Here is an 18,436-nt window from a genome sequence, read left to right as displayed (position 1 = left end):
ACAATACTTTTTTTCGAGAGCTCGTTCAAAGAACTCGTCGACAATTTATGGCAACCGGTCGGATATAATATTCGTTTATATCGCCCAGCTGACCTTGACACAGTGAACGAACGTTTACGGCTCTCTAACGATTTGTCGTAAAGGGACGGTGTGAGAGAGGAGCGCGTGCGCGATTATACAGGGTGTTTAAAAAAATCACTTCGATGTCCCTTCCATTATGGCTATTGAAAAGTAAACTGAGGAAACTAACGTGTTATTTGGCGTTGCGCAAATGAAAGAGTTTCAATGACTCGAGTTTCAAGGATCTAAATAGGTAACGAAACCTTGTCACGCAATTTATTTTCATCGTGGACTTTAGCACGATATAAATTTAATCTAAGGACATCTAATAAGGACATTTTATACCGAAGATAAATGATTGCGCTTTTCGGTCCTGTAACATGCGAAATTTCGCTTTTGCGACGCTTCTTTTTTTCCAAAGAAGAGCGCAAAAATCCAACTTCGCAATACAGAATTGGAAGCTAAGAGGATGCTCGATATATGATTTCGACCTGTCCTATAATAAGCCCGGATACAATCGTAGATAGCATGGAAATTTACCCGTCTGTCACGTCTTTCGTTGTCGAGCGTAGCCGCAATTTGAATTACCTTTGTCCTTTTCTCCTCACAGCAATCTCCATCGATAATCGATGGGCGCGCGCCGTTAGCTTCGCCAAACAGCCCGAAGCGTTCGCGCAATAATAAAGAAGCGGCGTGACATTTTTGTGCCGCGTAAAATTTGTCTGTCGCCCACGTTCCTCTTCGCGCACCGCCCGGATCCGCTTCCCGTCGTATCCGCCGTCTCTGTCTCGATTAGGTCTCTCTTCGCGACAAAGGCACGGCCAATTACTTTTGAATTCGCATCGATAACTCATTGCCCTACCCCCCCCCCCCACCTCCTCCCCGCTTCCCTCACTCGAGGCATACGATAATTGTTCCAATTGTTTCGCAATACCGATCAAATGCGAACCACTCCTGGCCCAATTCACCCGTTCCGCAATCCTGGGGGCGCTAAATGCGCGCGAGCCCGTCGAAATTTTATTTTGAGAATCTCGCTCGTAAACTTCACAAGAAGAAAAACCATAGGCTTATATATATATATATATATATATATATATATATATATATAGACTGCGCCTTCGTACGGGCCGAGCTGAAACCAAGATCTGAAGGACAGAGATAGTCCGTCCTAGAGGCCCTGTAATCAGAGACTGGCCATAAGAGAGCTCGTCAAATTCCTGCGAGTGAGAGAGAAACATAGGCTACCTCACTCTTTTACGATTCTACGATCGTAGAAAAGTGAGATGACTTATGTTTCTCTCCCATTCGCAGGAATTTGACGAACTCTCTTATGGCCAGTCTCTGATTACAGGGTCTCTAGTCCGTCCGTAGTGCTGTCTCTATCTCTTATACGCAAAGAGTGGGGGAAAAAAATTGTGTAGACCTCACGTATCAGACAGAGACACTATTACGGTCTCTATTGCTCTCTCTTTCTCTCTAGCGTTGTCTTCAAAACCTCTCACGAGGCGCGCAGTCTATTTATATATAAGTCTATGGAAAAAACAAACTCGAATTTAAATCTAGCGGGTGTTCCTTTTCCCGCAGCCCCGATATATGCAGTATCCCCCATAAGTTTGGAAACACTTGATAAAAGTGTGCAATATGAAAGAAATACACAATAAAATCGATGTATTTTGCTTTGTGTTTATTTAACTAAGGAAAACTAAAACGAAGAGATATACATACGTGCATACGACAAGCTCTTAATAAAGATTTAAATTAAATCTTAGACTCCTCAAAGTAACCACCTTTTGCTTTAATGACTGTCTTGCATACTCGCGGCACGCGATGGATTAACTTTTGCAGAGATCCAGTCGGGATACGTTTCCATTCTCGCTGGAGAATCTCCCAGAGATGCACTTCACTCGTAATTCGCTCTTTGCTAATCCCGTCTAATTATCCCGTCTAAATTCGTCATTTAAACGTATCGTAATTTTATCGTTATTTGTATCGTTATATCGTTATATAATTATCGTTATTTAAACGACTTGTGATACATTTATACCAAACGTGCGCACAGTTCGCTGCTGCGTCGTTATTTATCTGTTAAGTATAGGGTGTTTCCAAACGCATGGAGGGTCCTGTATTTTACAATGCTCGTTGGCATCCAACGCAGCCGACGGCGTAAAAGATCGGGGACCTGTACATCTTTGATACTTTGATTACGAGATCTCCCTTCTATTAGACGCTTCGGATGCTAAGAGGCGAGCAGACGGCGCAGCATTTGTTGTCAATTAGAGCGGAGAAACGCGCGATTGACGGCGATACTGCGCGGCCAGAATCGTTCTCGGTGACAAGATAACAATCTTAACGGTACGAGTGGCACAGCGTGCCCGTGCTTAACCGCTCTCATAAAAGTTACGACCGGCGTATTAAATGATCAATTCGTCCGGAGACAACGTGGACGGCATCGTTGCGCCCGGCGGTGCGCAAATGGAGCGTAGCCTACCGGCTGGCGTGGCAGAGAATTGGCGAGTCGCAGAGCCCACGGGTTGCGGTGCAACCACAGCACGCGAAGACCGCGTTGCGTGGACGAAAAACCGGGCTCGCACTCGTAATTTGACTTTCAGCGAGCGAGTCCCGTCCCGCCTTGCGTAACGATCCGCTTGGACCTTCCTGCGCGAATTTGCGCAGATTTATTTATATCAGATTGTTTCCGCGCTCAATGAGACACCACACGCATGCTGCAAGTTCGCAGAAGCAGTGCGGCCGCGAAAGGTCAGATATTCTCGCTTTTTTCCGGAGAACAGTCTTGCATTTGGGATATTCGAGAGCTCCTGCCCGAAAACTAACGTATCTTTGGGGCGTATCTGCGTCTAAAATGGTCGATAATTCGTCAGAGAGGTGTCCCGGTCCTCGGAAAGCGCCTGCTAGAAAACATCGTTGCTGAGAATCACTTGCCGAGTGTCCTGGCACTCGGAGGGCGTTCGCGAAATAATCTTGTTCTTGGAACCGCTCGGATTGTTCTCGTGTCAGTGTACGAGAGGCACGTATCGCCTCGTTCGCACTTATTGCGTCTGCGAAACGTGACCGATTGTGAGACGTTGCTGCGAAACGTTGTATAAGTCGCGATACGTCCCTCCGTCGCGCGAGGATCCGTGCCGTTTGTCCCGCGGAGCGATGCGCGCGGTACGACGCATCACCCCAAGTGGAAGCTGTTCGTAAACATTTGACGCAATCCCGACGGCGGTGGTCTCTCCGCATGTGTCGAACACTTCGTTGACGCATCGCTCGCTTTTACTGTAGTGACGTAATCCGAAACGTTTGGTCGCGACGTCTCCCCGACGCGGCGTCGAGAAGTCAGGACCGTTTCTCAAGGGCAATGATAGAAATCTGTCGCGGGAATCTGCCACTGTCGCGCCGCGATAACTACCAGTGATATTGTTCAACGTGGATGGGATAATTCCTTGTATCGACGCGTTCGCAAAAGTTCTGATACGTTCACTCTGCTGCTCGCAATGGGATGTACCGAATTTTACACATTTTCGAGAGAAATTCGCGCTGTATTTACTTAAATGACGCTGAAAATTAAAAGTACAAAAAGTTATTTGATTTCAACTGAATTTTTAACTCTGTCCTTTAACATATAAATTAGTTACGAGGGTAAACGTCATTTTGGGACCTGGCACAGCTGGAGGTGGCCACTTAACTTACTATGTGAATCCTCTTAAAATACTATGTGAAATTATTTGATTTCAATTGGCTGTTTAGTCAGTGGCAGGCTAGAGGAAGCTGGAAGCGTACAGTACACTTCAACCTCGCTACTCCAGAACGAAACTTTGAAAATAGTCATACAACTGATAACTGTAAGACAAACATCTAATTGGAGAACAAGACAATTGCCAGAAAATAGAAAATAAAACATTTTTTTTTCGATAATTGTCAGATACGCATTGAATGTTTAGATTTATCATCTCGCCCTGTTAGAAAAATGTCGTTTTACTTTCGAGTTGCGTCAGAATTTTTATGAGATTATTACTTCATTCTGCATATCACTTGTCCTTATTTCTATTTCCACGGCATCCATTTCTTGCCCTTGTCATCTCGATTACTTGTATTCAATTAATTACGTTGTGCTCCTCTTCGTTCTGGTGCGTCGTGCCGCACGTGATCTCGTCTTTACACGACATTCGCTCTCTGTCGTTGCCACTTATTTGCGATTTTCCTTCAGCCAGGCCTCAGGAACACGAGTACAATTTTTTTTCGCTCCCTCGTTTCCAGACCAGTTAACCTTGATAAAGTTCGTTGCTTTGCGTGCACAATGCTCGACCTCCGAAGGCCGCGGAATTCATTAAATGTCACAGATCGCCCGCATACTTTTTTCGCGATAAGTTACTGGAAAGTGTTCGTATTCATGTTGGCTAGAATGTTTTAACGCGCGCGCACGATTATAAATAAAATTTTCTGTTTTTATCGTGGTTGCGATGAAAAAAAAAGGTAGCCAGTTTAATTAATCATGTAAATTTAATTCGAGTCGCCCTCCGCCTTGAAAATCTCAGAAATTTAATTTGTACGATTTTACTGTAGTGCTTTTTTAAAATGATTATCTATAACAATTTGTAATTTACTCCTGGCGTTGGTAGAATAAATGAGCGATCGAGTAATGTTTGAATTTTACAGGGAATTAAATTGTGGAAAGGATAAAAATTGATTAAATATTTGCCGAAACACGGATGTTTTATAGCGTTTATTAAATTTTTTAAAAATCAGAAACATTTATATCGTAAATCCGTCCGCGGTTGCATCAATTATTTACAGGAAAGTAACGCTTCTATATTAAACTAATCACGATTCACTGCGATCTCAGTTTAATATTTATCCACGTGCGAATGTGGAACGTTGTAGGCTGGAAAAATATTTTCGATCTCGTGTTTTCATTCGTCGCCGCTTTGAATACAACAGGAAATCACTAGTAACCTTCTGTCTCGCGGCGGCGAGACTTATTCTCAATTTCTTCGGAAATATTTACGATTATTGGGAACGAGTTTGGAAAACGAGCCCGTCGTATCTCCAAGAATAAAGTGCATGCACACAAACGGACGTGTATTCTCAAGGATCAATGCAATAACATTGATGCGGAGTTCCGAACTCTTTTCATCCAACTTTCATTATCTCTTTGCGTTTAAGTCGCGCATCGTACGATTGATTTCTATCGATAAAGGAGAGCCTGAACCCCGCAGGTACACTACCAAAGAGTTGTTTCTATAATTGGAAATATCGACGCGCGGCCGGCGTATTTTATGCACAGAAAATGTTCTCTTAATTACGGACACTTTGTAAGACGTTACGTCATTACAAACCGTTCATTGTGCTATGTTTCTTTATATTTGCCTTGCGATATAAGAGACAATGGAAATTAAAAACAGTTTCACGTCCCTCTCCCTTTCCTCGTTCAGCAATGCAATGGGTTATCGCATTGTACAGTGACTTTTCTCGCGGCTCGCGACAACCGCTCATACTCGCAGATCGCACCCTCAGAAAGGATTTCTGTTATCGAGACAAAAAATATTCCTGACGCATTTATATTTCTCACAATCTCACTTGGTATAAAAGTAAGACAACATCAAGATAAAATCAATAATTCTTATTCTCCTCTGTCAAATTAAAAAAGATTGACTTGCTATATCGCGACAAGAGTAACTTATATAAATGCCAGTTTATATATTCTTGCGTTTGGAATAAATTGTCCCTCCATCTTACAACGCACGAAGGTGGCAGCACAATATTCGACAGAAGACGATAAGCATTTTATTCTAGATTTTACAATCTTTCATTGAAGATTAAAATATTCCTTTCCCTATAATAAATATGATTGGCGCTACATCGATCCTATTTTATGATACTATCAAGTGTAATAGCATTGGATTCGGAAATTTTTCTGTAGGCGCACGCTCGACTCCACTTGCATCGACCGAATCTACATCAGTCTCACGCACGCGCGCGCATTCAACAAAATTAACTACCCTAGTGGCACAGTGGCTAAGCATTGGCCCAGTACAACTAAATATCGGTCCGATGTTTAACCAATGCTTGGTCAATGCGCTGTGCCACTGGGGTAGTCGAAAAGGAAATTTGGTCCCTTGAACAATGCCATGAACAAAACGCCGCAAAAGTCTTGAGTGGACTCTCGACCCCAGTCGCCTAAAGCCTGATCTACAATGTGCTTCCTGCATCTAGAAACATTCTATTTTACATAATCGAATCGAAACGCTTAAAAAATTTGCCGACAACGCACGATTGTAAAATGTACAATTTATTAACTTGCACAAACGTTTCAAACGTATTTATTGGCCACGAAATAGAATGTTTCTAGACGCAGAGAGCGCACCTTGTAGATCAGGATTAAGAGTCGCGCGGCGCAAACGTCTTTCGTTTCTTCTAAACGTACGTCACACTCGTGCCGTCACATTCATCGGATATTAGATATCCCGCGGTAATATTAGAATGAAATGAGCATTTTAATACTTGAATAGAGGGTATCGTCATATCGAGGGCTCGATATTGTGATCCTATTCAAACGACTCGTCGCGTCTGGATACCAGATGTGGCAATGGATACTGTCGCAATTATGCAGCGGCACTTCGCGATACACCTTCGTTTCATTTGTCGTTGGCGCGATCGTAACACCTTCCAAGCAGACGTTCATAAATGTCGTTTCATTAAGTTGGACGTTTCCTCCGCGTCTCGCACGAAACGGAAAAGGATTGGAAACCGTCGGGTCGGGCGAAACGAGGATGAAAGTAGAAATTGACAAATTGGTCGACCCGCGGAAAAATATTTTGTTACGTTAATGCGATTGCTTCGCTGTGTGCGTCGCACGATCCTTTTGAAGATTCTTGCGCCGCGGATCCCAGCGCGACGAATAAAGTCTGTGTATAAGCCCGATAGGCAGGTATAGCTCAATGGCCATTAGTTTGAGTGGTTTATATGTACTTAAATGCTTTGACTTTTCGAGGACAATCGCTCAATGACGAAGCACTTCATTGAGCTCCGCCTCGGCATGTTGCAATTCGCGCGCCGTGCGGTGTATTTGTCGTTAATCTGTGTACGTCTCTTTCAAATCAATTCCCCGTGGAGTGCAATTCGATGAAATAACAGATTTTCTGGCGCAGTTGAAGTTGTTCTCGAACGTGCGTCTTTTTTCGTGGAATCAAACGTACGCTTCTTTTTTTGGGGGGAGACCAAGAGTCACAAGTGACATTTTAAATAAAGAAAACTGTTTGCTTTAATAAGCGCGAAGTTGACATGAATAATAAGATTTCAGGGAGATTGTGCTGAGAAACCTTAAAAGAAAGTTTTCGCGTTATTTAGCTTCTTACATCTTTCCAGTTCACAATTATTTACGAGTCTCGATTTGTCCTTTTTTACGGAGCTTAAGGCTTTGATCCCTTCTAACGATCCCTCTTGAATTTCGAGGGGCTCGCTCGAGGGAAAAATCGCATCTCCACGTGGGGTGAATCAGATCTGATTTGAAGACGGGGAGTTCGTTTTTATCTCTCGCGGCGCTTAGATTTGAATTAACGATAATCCACGGATTAAACGAATCCCCGGGCTAATCTCACTGCGACAATCCGCAGTGCTGCCATTTGGTAATCTCGGACTTGCCTTTCATTGACTTTTTCCTCCCAATTCATGTGCCGCGCGATATCACCTTCGGCGTGAATGCGTTTTCTTCGCGCGCGCGCGAACCGCTCGTACCCTCGCAAGTCTTTTAGCACTACATTTCGTGAGAAATTTCAAACTTTACGACCGCGTTAAATGAATCTAAGAAGGAAATCTTTATTAAGCCAAGCTTGATTAAATGCAAGATTTATTTACTTCCGCGCACGTTTTGGAGCTCTTCAATCTTTATCTTGGAATAGCCTCGGGAATACAACACGAATCTCGTGAGATACGCGAATCTTCTCGATCTCTTATCGCGATTTCGTTCAAGCGCGAAAAGCCTCTTTATGGGATCTGCGCCTTTCGAGACAACAGTTCTTAAATCGTCGCTGCGAGTGGAAGGATCGACTTGAAATACCATGACCGATTTATTGTCTCGCCTTCGTCGTCATCACTTAAACTTCTTTTCGTAAAGAATCTCACACAAGGTCCCGCATTGCCAAGTTTCCTTAACACGAATCTTCCTCCCTATCGATTTTGCTCCTTACGTGTCAGATAACTGCGAAGGAAGAGAAAAGAAAGCACTTTTTTTCTCTCTTCTTTGCCTCTGGTCGCGGCGAGAGATCAAACAGTCATTAGGGACGGCGGTTCTAGGACGAATAAATTAAAAATCTCGGTCGAACGTAAAAGATATCCCAAAATAAGCGAGAATTTGTTTGACGATGGTTCCTCTTTAAGGCGATCTCTCTAATGTTGATTTGTTTTCCGAGAATATCGACGTTCAAAACTAAATTTTGCAGCAACCGAATCTCAGAGGGATAAAATTTTCCGGTATTGCGTAAGATTGATCTGAATTATCTGCTGTTCGCTTATATCTCGTTTATTTAAGGGTTATTTTTAGCGAAACCGTCTCTTTTAAATTGTCTCATAAAACACCTCTGCGATAGCTTGACCCACCTTTTCCTGGGAAATTCTACCAAAAGAAGATTCACGTCTGTTCACGTAAAGAATCTGCTATTGAGAGCCTTCCTTTGGAGTTCGTACGTTCACAGGATTACGTCGACGCGCGAGGAAATAATACCCACGTTGATCGCGGGGGCGAAGTTACGGGACGACTGCGCTCGCAAAACTTTATTCAGACTTTGAAAGGATTAAGCCGCACTCATGCGTGTACATAATCGCGATGTAGTGGGCCGCATCCAACACAACAGTCCGCAGGCTCCGATCGCGATAATTGGGCATGCATTATTATATCTCCGCACCGTGCCACGTTATGTGCTGGATATTTAGATTCTCCTTTATTTGACACGAAGGCCGTCTTCGATCGCGACACGGGATGACAATCAGCTACAATCAGAACTGAAGATGTGCAGCGAAGAGACATTCCTTGCCCGAGATTAATCCTAGCAGAAGGAGCTCTGGTGGCACAATAGGCTAGGAGAACGTTAAGAAACTGTCAGAATTAGCTACGTGTTGCAGAATATGTAAAAACATATTACATGCACGGAAAGACCGGCAAAAATAACGAAAATGAAAATGTTACCATATAATAGAAGGGGCATCTACATTGTTTTGCGTTGCAGCATTCACTAAGTTTGCTGCACAAAACGCATATAGTTGTCTCCACTACTCATCACACCAATGTGGGTATGACAGCCACAGATTTAGCTGTCCCAAGTATTACTATTTATTGGGGTTGTGCCAACCCTAATTGGACATGTGGTAACCACATCGGTCTCTCCGTGTGCAATTGTAGAAATGCGCGCATCGCAAAATTTTTATAACAGGGAAAGACAAGGAAGATAAGCAGCGTAACGAATTGAGCATAAAGTTATAACGAAACATTGAAAATGACGAATGTCGGGCTTCATCGTTTGCTTCTGCTAGGATCAATATCGAATGTTTCCGTGAAGAATCAGGTGGTAGCGGACGGTAGTGCGCGCGATCGAGAGAGCGAGCGAAATTTTCCCTCGTCGGCCGAATCTGTCCGCGCGTTTTAACGGGTGTTAATGATTCGGTTACAGGATCGGTAAATATTTAATCGGACGCACGGCACACCTCGAATGCCACCTGATTATAGCACGCGGATGCGTACGCGCGAGCATACGCATGCACAATACAACGCGCATTCTTGCTCCCGACGTTTTTATCGCCCGCGCTCTGCCATCCGCGGAATTTCGATAAGTCGAATGATTCGCGCGCGACGATAGGGCGATAAACATCGAGAAAATCGCGCGCGAGATCGCCGATGCGCCGGAGAGCGAAGGTACGTTTCGTTTTGCGACGCACAGTGAAAAAATATGCGCGAGCGAAAGATACGCGACGGGCCGAAATTTTTCGTGTTTTTACGTCGCGTCAATCAGCGCCGAGAGAACGAAATAGGGCAGATAAATTCTCGCGCCAGTGGAAATTTTATTTTCGGCCCTTTGTTGCCCCGAACTGATATTTTCATCCGGTGCGCGCGAACGCTTTGGGCTTGTTTGCTTTTGAGAGTTAATCGCATTTGCGAAAACAGCCAACCTAAGCGTTAATTGGCCCGTCGAAGTGACATTGCGTACATTTGTCGCGGATCACGACCCAAATATTGCCTATTTTTTGAAAACGGGATTCTTGATACAACAGAGAAAATATAACAACGTATTTGCGTATGAGCGTTGAAACGAAATCGACGCGAAAGACGTGTCGTTGATAAATGACGATATTCTATTGTAAGAAAAAAAAACATAATAACGACTTGAAAAATTTAATATATTTAAATATTTAATTATATCTATATCTGTACATTATATTATATTAGAGAAAAATTTTATGACGACGTTGTATAGTACAAATAATTGTAATGCGATTGGCAATGTTGGCCGTGACTCCATCGTACCAATTACGGTTCAAGTGAGAGATGGACGCAAATTGACGCAATGTACGTTCTCCGGCTAAGACGGAAGGATAAATGGGGATTGTTCCTGGCCAAATAACGTACCTCTACAACAATTACGACCGATATATTTTTAAATGGATATCACTACGTAGTCATGCAAGAGAGAAGGAGAAAAGATAGGCGACCTGTGAAGGGTCAGAACGTGATTAAAGATCTGATTTATATTATTGTAAAGCAAACCGCTCGAGTAACGGATACCCGAGTTCTACTGTACCACACTAATTTGACTTTCCTGACACGCGTGCATACGTACTTAGATATAAATGCGTGCGTGCGTGCGTGCGTATGTGTGCGCGCGCGTGTGTGTGTGCGGGCGTGTGTGTATGCGCGCACACGTGTGTGTGTGTGTGTGTGTGTGTGTGTGTGTGTGTGTGTATGTGTGTGTGTGTGTGTGTGTGTCTTCGATGCGTGCACTCTTGGAAGGATCGCGCGCAATCAACGTGCATCTGTTACACGTTCCTGCCAAGAGGGACGACGCGTCTGAGCACCGCGATCGCGTAGCGCGTCCATCCGATCGTACGTCCCTCGCGCGATCCGCGAGCGTAGTCCAGAATCCGCGCGAGCGCCGCGAATTTCGGCGTCTCGCGGTATTCTGGGCGCAATTTTGCGGTATCTCGCTTACGCAGAAAGGGTACAGCGAAACGGCACGGTCTCCCCGAGACACGTGTACGACGTCACGAAGCGACTCGCGACGGATCTATGGGACGAGATTTCCCAAGCCGCGCGGCCGTTCGATCTCTCGTGAGATTTCCCGGTGACAACTGGTTTGAATGGATCTCAGCGCGACAAATCGTGCGCGGGAGATTGCACGTCGGAGCGGACTGACATTGCGAGAGGTGGAAAGATCGGCGCGAGGGCAACACTCGCTCGCGTACGCCGATCTTTTCATCGGGATGGCCCGCTACGTTCCGGATGAGTGTCGTTCTCGCGGGCGTGCCGATCGAAACTCCGATTACGCTCCTCTTTCACATATCCAGCGAATTGTAAATTCGTAATGCGAGAAACTAACGTAACGTCGACAGGTGCTGTGTACTTTATTATATGTATGTGCGTGCATGGAGTATACCCAATCATTCGTCGTAGTCGCGAAGGAGCTACGAGGGAGGCGTCGTCTCTCGATATCCGAGACCTCGTCTCTCAGTTACATACGGTAGAAACGCTAAAGTCACGTGTGCGTTGAATAATAACGCGTGTCCGTAATGGAATTTGCCGCTTGAACTTGCAGCGGACGCGGGACTTTGGTTGGTTTATCGAGGCACTCTCTGATTTCCGTCAGTTTTATAACGATGTTAGATAAGCGAAGATAAGAGCGAAGGAGGAGTGTACTCGGGAGCGGATTCGCGGGTGCGAGAGCGAAACAAAGCGAAAATCGCGAGCATGAGAGAGAGAGAGAGAGAGAGAGAGAGCACACGCACCAGATCGTTTTTACGCGCCGGAGATGAGGATCGTGTGCACGGCGAATAACGTTAATAATAATACTATTAATAATAATAAAAGATAATGATAATAATAATAGTAATTGTCCGCTAACGATGTTACGCCAAAGTTCGTACGAGTGAAGTATTTAAACTTGTCTGTACGTGTATAGGGACACGATAGGGATACCTGTGAGTATAAAAGTAAAAGTAATAAAAAAAAATATATATATATACACATACACACACAAAAAGAGAAGAATTAAACGAGAGAGAAAAATACAAAAAACCATTATCGCTATTTTGCATCGAGGAAGTATATTGTAAAGTGAGGATTTTTCTCGCCTTGTGATTATTATGTTTGTAAATCGTAGCCGATTGTTAGCCGCTATAAATGCGATTGTACACGTAGGCAAGATCCCCCTCCCCCGCCCCCTTCTTCCTCCCCGCCGAGGATCGGACCTGTATTACCCGGATCTAGTGCAAACCGATGAGTTAATCGAATTAATTAATGGATATATCAAAAATCTCATTTTTTGTAAATATTAATTTAAATAAATCCTATTGTAAAGATTGTATAATTTACAATGGCGCACACCCGTGCTTCATCTCTCTCTCCCCCTTCTTCTTCTCTACTTTTTTTCGCCGCGAACACAAATCCTTGCTATCGCGCGCCACGTGTGGGCCCGCGCAAACCACGGCGACACACACGTGCGTTTCCCGTCCGCAATCCTATCCGATTCACCTCGTCGCTCGTCGCTTCGATCAGCGTGCGATCGTCGACCCGAATCCGCCTCGCGTTTCGCGATCACGAAGGGGAGCGTCATATAACGCGGCTCTTCCGTATGACAGTATTGCGACTCGTGCGCAGGATGTGCACGTATCACGTCCTACGCGCGCTGAAACACACGCGCATCCCGGGCGTCAAGTAATATTTATAATATCCTGCTGTCAAAATTATATCTCGAAACGCTTCAACGTTTATTTCCCATTTCGTTCTCGCAATCCGAAGCTTTCAATTTGCGTCAAGGCCGTAACAGAACTCTCTTAAATTCGCGGTATCGCTACTTGTATACACGCGTACAGAGTCGTGGCTAATTAACCAGCATGGAATTACGTTTCTTTGCAAGTGTTGAATGAAATGTCCGCTGACTTTTCTTCGGCTCCGAGTCGAAATTTTGGTACTATTTTGACACTTTTAAGGATAATTTACACCTGCATAGATCAGCAATGACCTACTTTGATGGCATTATATTTTTTTATTCCTCTCTTGAATCTTTAATTCTAAAATTTACTTTAGCCCCTACTTAAAAGGACCTACTTTAATGCTAAATTGGCAAAAGTAGAAATTTTCGACACCATCAGTTTTTAAGTAGGAGTAAATTTTGTACTTGCTGTTCGACCACTTTTACTGTCCTAGGTCCTACTATATAATAGAGTTAAAGGTTCAACATTTCGGGGCAAAATTTCGACTCGGGGCAGCTCCTCTTTTTCTCTCGGTTCGTTCGGTGCACGTTCAGGCGCCTCGCCCTGAATCTTGTCGCGCGTAATCGAGGAAACGCGGCTGCTGCTCGCGATAACGCCTGGAAACAAGAGCGGGTGAAGCCGGAAAAACGTATTCGTGTTCGCGTCATTGTCTCGGAAATGACCGGGGCCCGGATCTGCGTTCACGCGATATTACACGTTGCTTCCTCGTTGCGTAGGATGATCGCGATTATTTTTTTTTTTACCGGACACAAAGACGGGGATCGATAATGATGACGGTGCACGACATGATCAATGCGGATAGAGTTGCCGAGCGAGGGAACATGTGGGTCGAGCACACCGCCGGAAATCGGGTTACTTCCCGATGTAAGGATGTAAGTGCAGTCCGCTCGGAAGCGGATTCTATCGATCGCGTGAAATCCGCAACCTACAACACGGTACGAAATCCCGGAGGGCCAAGTTGCGGCTCGCACAGGCGCAAATGTTCGCGATTGATCAACCGCAGTCGTTTGAGTTATTGATAGCCGCAGCGAAATTATGCACGTATCGCGAAAAATCACACGAGTTGTCTAGAGACGCGATTTGCGCCTGGCTAATTCGCCGCGCACGGTCGGGACGCCGCGTTTCTTAATTTGTGTAACGTGATATTTAAGTGGAAAATGACAGGGAGAAGGCACATTAAAACAAATTGGTCTACGGACTGATTAAAAGGCCCCGGTGACCCTAGACGTTGATGTTACGGACACCGACGTGCGAGCACGATGTAACGCTGCCGCTGGCATGGTGACGGATACGAGATTTCGTGCCTGCGTGTTGGTGTACACCGTCGGCACACATGGACGGGATGTACGGAGCGCTTCTGCGTCAACGAAACTTTATCGCAAGTTGCGTTGTGCAACGGAGGAGTATTTTTGCCGTTCTTGATAAATTATATTTAACTCTCTCCGGCGTAACACAAAGTGTCATAAAACTCTCGGCCGTAATTTCAATGATACATTTCCCGAGCTGAAATTAATTCTCCCCCCGAAGAAAAATTTCCAAGAGAATCGCCATTCGTTCCTCGCCGCGAAAGATCGCAATAATTGACCTTCGAGTGGCAATTCCGAGGAAGGAAGATCGGAAGGATTTATTTTTAGCCAATTAACGTTCGAGAAATCGTATAGAGAGGCGTGTGTTCAACATTCTGTGTATTTTCCCACGGTGATTTATCACGCTGCTCTAATTCAATTAACATAATATTCAGCTTTATTAACGTGCGCGATATTCAATATTAATGTTAAATCGCAAATAACATTAAACTCCCGTAATTAATAATAATTACGCGTCGCTCTTTATTGGCGAAAATATTGCCGCCGCTCTTTCCGAATGCGCGCGGGGACAACGTGCAAAACGAATTGGGAAGTGACATCAATCTTCGCCGGGTGGACCCGCGCGGAGTGATTTCGCGTCGGCTGAAATCTCGGGAGCCGATATTTCGGTGTTTCGCGGTGGCGATAGTCGGTGTATCGTGCGACGAATTTAAGAAAACCCTCGAAATAGCGTGGCGATGGCGAGCCGAGAGAAAAGCCAACGGCACGACCTTGGCACTACTATAGCCTGTCGGCGCGGCTAAAATTGACGCAGTCTCGCGTGGGGAGCGCCGAACAATCACAATATTACTACGTTGTGTGTTACGAGTAATGTTTGAACAACATAAAGATATAGCCGCGGATATCTGATAACGCTACCCGTTTCGCGCGGCGACGCTACTCGTGCCTTTGCAAAGCGCCAACTTCCGATTTCTCAGCTCTTTTAAAAGCAACGTCGTAACAGCCGCGACACGTTGAAGCATTTGCTTTTTCGTCTCGAACCCGGAAATTGTAAGATTCCTCCGTTTTCACTGTTTCGCCGACTGGATCCTCTTGGCTACGAACGCTTCCGTCTCTTTTCCCGCGTCCTATTGAAACAGATTAGAATTACGTCTGCGCACTTGGACGATTATGATCGGTCGATTTCACCTGATTGTTACCGCTTGCTTTTTTATCGGTTTAATCGCCGATAACAAGTCTCGAGAGACTCTCATTCGTCGCGCGAGGCAGCCCGTCCACTTAGGCGACGCGCGTCGCGCTTTGCACGTTAATTACGTTACCGAACAGGCAGATGAGTTAGAACCCATAAATTATCGATCCGACCCGTAACTCGTGGCCAACGACATTTCATTTTAAACGCATACGCTCGCTGATTTGCTCGTTGATTGTGGCGTGGCTCGCGACCGCACTGGGAAACGCCGTCTCTCCCGGATGGGCGAGAGGACCGAACTCTCGTAGCGCCGTGGAAAAATTTATTCGAGCCTTTATCAGTAAGAAGGTGTCAAACAGTATGTACGCGCTTCATCTCACAAATATAACTATCACACGCCACGGCACCTTATCGCGAAATTGTGCAACGTCACATTTACAAACGCGCACCCGCTCTCGCGTTTGCAGGCAAAAATTTCCCCACTTGGCGAAAACGAGCTCTCCTTCCTTGGTCCTCTTTATAAATAATTCGTGCTCGGTGGGCGGCTCCTGACAAAGCGCCATCGTGATCGCAAATATGTCGCGTATCACGTGGCGGAGTGCCATTCGTTCCTCATTATGTAATTCGTTGCATAGAACGCAGCCGCGGGCGCCGCGGGAGAGATGCGCGTTTTCTATTGTTAGTTACGCGGCATTAATTCGCGGAGCGCAACTCGTTACTCGCTGTTAAAACCGTTGACGAACGAGGCTAAGCTCGCGCGGCATGATAATTGATAAGACCCAGCTGGTACAGCTTGATCGATAACCATCGTTTGCCTCGTCGATCCTCGTATTTCAAATATTTGCTGGCGATACGCGTTACGCACGTATCCATTAACGTTTCGCAATTGGCGTGATTGGAAGAATTGAACAATAACGTGCGCATCGAAAGATCTCACGATCCGTCCGCGGATATGAAATCGCGGGGTTTTTGTCGGGGGATTTTGCAAAACGTTGAGCCTTCAAAGTGAACATCCTCGTCGCGTCAGCGGAAGTCGGCGCCACGCGTAAACAGCTATTCAAATCGATCGAGATTTCCTCTTTCACGCGATTATGAGAATCTTGGCTTACATCACTTCTGCTTCTCACTCCCACATAACGTACGGATAGGACGATTAAATGTCCGTGACCGATCCGAGCGCAAAGCACACACGCGCGGATGCGTTGCATCGCCATGTACGACGTTTTCGTTATTTTTGTCACAGCAGTGCAGTATCTTGGCCATTCCCGCGGGAAGCAAGGATTACATTTACGAAAAGTATATTTGCGGAATATATTTATGTACGAAATGGCCCCTCCCGTTTTCATTCTATCGTAGGCAATCCGTATATTGTATATTATATGCGCGTATAAGTGTAATCTGTACAAGATGTCTATTTTTCGTAATAGTTTTATTGGAACAGTGCAGGAAGAACTTTCGTCACACGCACGATTAAGGCTGATATTACATTTGTCGTGCGACAAATTTTTCAAGCGTGTTGACTGGCTGCAGGATAGAAAATTTCTAAAAACTCGAGAACATTTCTATTCTACAGCTAATCGACACGCTTGCAAAAGTTGTCGTACGACAAATATAATATCAGGTGCCACCTGACTATTTTTATTCGGTAATAAAGCTAGTATGACGTTGAAAAGAAAACAATAAATTTTGTTGAAGGAGAGTGTAAGAGAAAGATGAGAACGAAATACGAAGTTTCTATGTGAAAATGGGGCAAGTCTATAATTTATGAAGCCTTCCTGCTGTAACATGTCGTGTGAAAACGTTTAACCAACAAACTTGCTCTCGGCTCGAAAAAAAGGGAACATTTTTGTATGTAATAATTTTCATTTAATTTGCGTTTCCAGTTGACGTATTCCATTTTACTCGTGAATTATATACGGGGTGTAGTGCATTTCCTAAAAATTTATTTAATTTAGCTAGTATTAACTTAATGCTAACTACAAATACGATTGCCTGTCTAAAGTCGACCTTACAAACTGTAGATTCACACTTCATTTTTGCATGGAAACTCGTGTCGTCCGGCATCTGGCTGCTCGGTCACATTTGCGCGATGTGTCAGACGATGCGATTTGTCAGACCTTGTCAGGCACCGCGCGTAATGACAGGAAGGCAATTCGAATGCCTTCGGCATTCGAGTCGACGAAACGAGTGTGCGTGACCTGCCAATTGTTGCGAACGACTCCTCCCGTTCGAAAGCGCGAGGCGCGATTTTAATCCGCGAATACCGCGCGCTTATTAAGCGCTTATTAAGCCTTCGATGAAACGACGCGACGTAAATTTTTTCCATAACAACATATCTCTCCGCGGAGTAAAATAATACGAAAATGAAAAATGCGAGTGTGAGGCCGAATTAATTGAAAGGTTATTGATGCTACGCTTGTAAAGTATTTCCAGGTAAACTGAGGATGGCGTGTCTTTTCAAGTAATTAATAATTTCGTGTATGAACCCGAGTCAAAATTTTAGTGCTATTTTGACACTTTTAAGGATAATTCACACCTATTTAGCTGACCTGTACACCTACATAGACCAGCAATAACCTACTTTGATGACGTTATATTTTTTTACTCCTCTCTTGAATCTTTAATTCTAAAAATTTACTTTAGCCCTCACTTAAAAGGACCTACTTTAATGCTAATTTGGCAAAAGTAGAAATTTCCGACACTATCAGTTTTTAAGTAGGAGTAAATCTTGTACTTGCAGTTCGACCTCTTTTACTGTCTTAGGTTCTACTATATAATAGAATTAAAGGTTCAACATAGGGCCAAAATTTCGACTCGGGAAGTGAAATCGCGAGTCATCGATTCGTTGTATGTATATATTATGCGGAAAGAATGTGTCGTCTTGAAAATTCAGTTGCGACAA

At 44.6% G+C, this 18,436-nt stretch overlaps 1 long non-coding RNA gene across 1 annotated transcript; it reads right to left on the bottom strand.

Annotated features, from left to right (window-relative positions):
- Positions 1-14,706: 14,706 nt before the first annotated feature.
- Positions 14,707-18,147, bottom strand: LOC105567556. The gene is made up of 2 exons (XR_001009362.1): positions 15,534-18,147; positions 14,707-15,472 (listed from the first exon to the last, which is right to left on the bottom strand). It is a non-coding gene; the product is annotated as an uncharacterized LOC105567556 (long non-coding RNA).
- Between the last annotated feature and the right edge of the window lie 289 nt (positions 18,148-18,436).

Source organism: Vollenhovia emeryi, unplaced genomic scaffold (assembly GCF_000949405.1).
Source record: "Vollenhovia emeryi isolate VEMERY1.0 unplaced genomic scaffold, V.emery_V1.0 DF939136.1, whole genome shotgun sequence".
Classification (NCBI taxonomy): domain Eukaryota; kingdom Metazoa; phylum Arthropoda; class Insecta; order Hymenoptera; family Formicidae; genus Vollenhovia; species Vollenhovia emeryi.
The sequence above is the reverse complement of the archived record's forward strand: the minus strand, read 5'-3'. Positions and strand labels throughout refer to the sequence as shown.